Source organism: Ursus americanus, chromosome 35 (genome assembly GCF_024610735.1).
Source record: "Ursus americanus isolate L20-20 chromosome 35, mUrsAme1.1.p, whole genome shotgun sequence".
Taxonomy (NCBI): domain Eukaryota; kingdom Metazoa; phylum Chordata; class Mammalia; order Carnivora; family Ursidae; genus Ursus; species Ursus americanus.
In genome coordinates, this window is record NC_142161.1 from 123,417 (window position 1) to 128,422 (window position 5,006).

Genomic DNA, 5,006 nt, shown 5'->3' on the forward strand with positions numbered 1-5,006 from the left:
AGTATCTCGGTCAGCTATGTCATCCTCAGGCACCAAGATTCCGAGATGACAATGTTTTTGAGGCTGGGATCTTATAACCACAACTCTTTCTTTGATACCAGATGTGGGAAGATTGTTGCTAGAACATTCATCAGCTTCCTCTCTAGACCCACCAGTGCCACCCACCGTGTCTTCTGTCTACCCTTTTCCTGTCCTGCGGGTTGTTTTCTCCTAAGCTCCTGGAACAGGTGGCTGTTTCATGCTGAGCGCAGGGGGTTTTTGTAAGGCTCTCCCTGTCACTCTTCTCACTGTGTAGTTTCTCCAACAGCACAGAAATAGACGCCTGTGTCTGAAGGCTGCAAGCCCGTGATGGTCAGCTTTAGGGATTTGCTTCCTTTCTGAAAGGACAGAGCATATCGTCCTTGCTTTTGGCTGCTGCTATCAGAAAACATGCTAATGATTTGAGCCATCTTTCCATTGGGAGGCTGGTGATACCAGTTCATCACATAGTAGTTATAGCTGAGTGTGAAGCTGCAGTCCAACATCACAGACTGTCCCTCCTCTCCACGCACTGTACTTGGAGATTGACGGACCTTGTCCGCATATCTGGATCCTGTAGAAAAGAAGAAAAACAGGACTTAGCTGCTGCCATTGCTGCCAAGAAAGCTGTCACAATGATTCAGGTTTTGACCCAGAAAACAAAGTGGGGAAAGGCACAGTCATGTTCTCTTCTAACTTCCTTCCCAAACCTCCTTCCTCGGGCCCCGGCCACAGGGTTGGTGCGCTCCTTACCAAGGTGGATGTGCATAACACAGCCAGCAGCCTGGACTGCATCCTCGGGGTCCTTTCTGCCCAAGCAATGGCTCTTATTCTGCCTGCCACCTGCCAGGCCCTTTGTAGTGTCACTGGAGCTGGGTGGCCCTGCGGTTTTGCCACTATAGAGCTGGAAGCCGGGGTTCTGCCCACGCAAGCTAAGTCACACTTCCTGCCGTCTGTGTTTGCCTCTCTTCCTCCAGGCCTCTCTTCTCTAACTGATCTGTAACATGTTGCATGCTGTTTATCATGAAAACTTGTCCAATGTAGACATAACCAAAAAGGAGAACGTAGACAATACAATCCAACCATAATCTCATCACCCAGAGATAAATACTGTTAACATTTCGCTGTATTTCTTTCAGTATTTTTAATGCAAATATGCGTACTTTCAGGGAATTGGGATCAAATTAAAGTATTTTTGTTTACCGTTATGTACATGAGTGTGTCACAGGTCACTCAACTGCATGTGAAAATGTGCTGTTTACAGCTTCGCGCTACTCTGTCGTATCAGCGTGCCTGAATTTGTTTAAGCATCACTGTTTGACAACATTTTCTTTCCTCTTTGACTGGTTTAAATAAGATTCAGTGGACATTGTAAATGTAAGTCTTTGCCTTTCTGACAATTTATTTGTATGTAGCTATGTTGTTTTAAAGTTTTTAATCACGGAAAACGCAAACATCCACAAAAGAGAGAATAGTGTAATGAAACCACTCGTACTCATTGTCCAGGTTCTTCAATTACCAACTCATGGCCGATCGTGTTAGTTCTCACCCTCCTCATCCTACACACATCTGATGTCTCCCACTTCTGCTTAGTTTAAAGCAAATCCCAGACATCTTGGGGCTGTGTACTTTACTCAAGAGACACGTAATGTTGGATTGTCTTGTGTGTGTGTGTGTGTGTGTGTGTGTGTGTGTGTTGCTAGTGACTGTTCATAAACAATGACTAGATCTATTGTTTGATTAGGAGTTGGTTTGCAAAATGATAATATTCTAATGATATCATTTCTACTTCATTCATTAACTGAAATATTTCTATAAAGATAATTTTTCCTTGTCAATTACTTGATTTTTCTTTGGGGTTAAGTGTGTGATTCTTTCCATTCATTTATTAGTCTTCAAGATAATGAGCTTTTGACCTTTAGGGTGGCCAGCCATCCCTGTTTGCCTGAGATGGAGGGGATTCCTCAGGACACGGGGTTTTTCGGTACTAACCCCGAAATAGTCCCAAGCAAATCCCAGGCAACCACGGTAAATCTCCAAAAGTAATTGAGGAGGATTCTTTTATGAACTCACGGATTTAAACACACTTGGTGTGTTTCAATCTGTTGGATTCATGGTCTTTTTGATGTGGGAATTGTCCCATCTTTACCAGCAGAAATCCTTCCAGGCTGCTCCTGGTCTTTTTGATATGACCTCTGTGGTCCGTGATAGTTTTCCTAGTTTTCTGGGAGGAAGAGATATTCTAGGCTCATTTGTACACTTTCTCCCCCAGAAACGGAGTCAGCCATGTGTGATTAATGGTAAATGTGTTTTCTCTTTCCAGTTCTGATGTTTTTATTATTTTTCTGCACTCGTTAAGACATTTAGTGAAATGTAGAATAGAAAGAATAATATTGGAAATTGTTGTCTTTTTCAAATTTTTAAGGGAATGCTTTTAACATCTCACTTTGAAAACAAATTCAAAGATTCCCTTTGCCAGGTTAAGTAAGTTCCCTTTTCTTCCTAGTTTGTGGAAAGCCTTTAATTATAAATACTATAATTAGTAAAAGTGACCAAATCACTTTCCTGCATTTTTTTTATAGTTATAGAGACTTTTATAGTTAATATCTTTATGTGCGGTATGTTGCACTGATATTAAACACTCCTCATACTCCTGAAATAAATCCTAATCGATCATGGTGCACTGGTAACACTTTTTAATATCCAATGCTGGTTTGGTAAGTAAGTTTTAGGAGTAGTCATTGCTTTTCATATGTAATATTGGTCTATAATTGTCATGTACAATCTATCTGTTTATTTTTGTCATTGTGGTTCTCTTGGTCTCATAAAATGTCTTCTTGTTTTCGTTTTTCTCAGAACTCAGGTATGGAAATTATTGGTCTTGGGTTTGATGTAACTTGCCTGTGAAACCATATGTATGCATGGAGTTTTAAATTTCTTTAATTTATATATAAATTCAAGTTATCACTTTTTTCTTGTCTGTTTTGCTGGACTATAATTTTTAGAAAGTTTTACATTTTGTTCAAGTTTTCAAATTTATTTGTATGAATTTACTCCTTGCATTGTCTTATAATTATTTAAATGTTTACTATGTAGTTACAATCTTCCTTTACACAACTTTTTTCTGTCTTGCTTTTTTCCTTGACAAATTTTATCAGAGAATTGTCCATTTTCTGATTCTTTTCAAAGAACCATTTTAAAATGATTCTTTCCTTCCCTTCTTTGTCTTTATTTCTTTAATTTCAGCTCTTATTATTACTATTTTTTCCCTCCTACTTTGGTTGTATGCTCTTATTCTCTTTTAAAACTTTCTGATTGAATGTTTAGCTCATTACATTCAGTCTTTTTGTTTTGATCTAGTTTTAAGGCTATAAAATTTTCTCTGTGTACTGCTTCGGTTCATCGCACAAGTTTTAAAATGTGGGCCTTTCACAATTGTTCAGTTGTAAATATTTTAACAATTCAATTATAATTTCTTTTTTGTTTCATAAATTATTCAGGAGTGCATTTCTTTTTATTTGAAGTTGGCTTTTTAGTAATAGTATCTGACTTTGTTCACCGTAGTAAAAGAACCTGATCGGTATGACATTGATGCTTTCATACTTATTGAGATTTGCTTTCTTGTGGTCCATTATTCTATTTCTTAAGGATAAATTTCTGGATGTAGAATTGTCGAGTAAAATTATTTTATATGTATTAACAAATAACGTCTACAATGACTATACATATTGACATTTCTATAGCGTTTTCTAAGAGTTTTGTTTCATGACATAAGCATCTAATGCTTAAAAATATTATTTAATGATTGGTAGAGAAAAAAAATTATTTCCTTGTTGTTTTCATGTGCATTTTATCACTGAGGTTAGATTCTTGTCATTTTTGTATTTGTTATTTTTTTAATTTGGAAATTATTTGTGCATATCCATTGCCATTTTTTAAATTGGTATAATTTTTCTCTAATTTCTTTGTAATACTTTATTTTTTTTATTTGTTTTAAAGATTTTATTTATTTATTCGACAGGATAGAGACAGCCAGCGAGAGAGGGAATACAAGCAGGGGGAGTGGGAGAGGAAGAAGCAGGCTCCTAGCGGAGGAGCCTGATGTGGGGCTCCATCCCAGATCGCCGGGATCACGCCCTGAGCTGAAGGCAGACGCTTAACCGCTGTGCCACCCAGGAGCCCTGTAATACTTTATTTTTTTAAGGATATTAAACAGGTTTGTGCAAAAAAGATCAATGTCCCAGAGTCCACTACTGAATCTTAACTAGATAGGTAGGTGGCTGCATGTTTATTACGACAGTTCCTGAGCTCCTTGAACTAACCGTGTACCCGGTTCCTCCCAACCCCACAACTCACCATTACTTTGATACATCTTTACATTTAAACCACAAAAGCTCTGTGGCCTTTATCCAAGTCATTTCTGAGAACTATTTCAGAAGACCTTGAGATCTTGGCTGCTGCAGTTGTCATTCCAGAAGAGTCAAGGATGACATGAGTACCAACGGGCCCATGTGAAGGTTAGGGTGACCTGCTCAAGACAAAGGAACAACTTCTTCTGACCAAGTTATTCTTCTGAGTGGGGCTGTAATAAAGGATGAAACTGTTACGAAGTGAACTGTATCCAAAGAAATGATAATGAAATGGGGGAGGTTCTCACAATGGAGAGGTTTACAAGCCTGGGACTGGGTGTAAGACAGGCCTCGGGAAAATCGCACTTGTAAGAAAAGGAAAGTGTTGCTCACAGAGTTTCCCAAAGTTTAGGAGAATCTAAAAGTAATTTTGCCTTCAATGACCTCATTATTATTCAGGCTTCTAATTATCAGCCCTGGCCTTTTTTTGCCCTAAGTTCGGCCTCCGGCGTCTCACCGGTCCCCAGAGAGCGTGGGCATGTTCTCACAGTTATGAGTTGTGTTAGTGGACAGGACTGCCCCCTAGAGGCCAGACCGAGGAGCAGCCTCTTTAAAATGTCCTAGGCCAACGCTTCTCAA

General features: G+C 38.9%; 1 pseudogene; it reads right to left on the reverse strand.

Annotated features, from left to right (window-relative positions):
- Window positions 1-284: 284 nt before the first annotated feature.
- Window positions 285-4,390, reverse strand: LOC148107069 (T cell receptor delta variable 1 pseudogene; annotated as a pseudogene).
- Window positions 4,391-5,006: the final 616 nt, after the last annotated feature.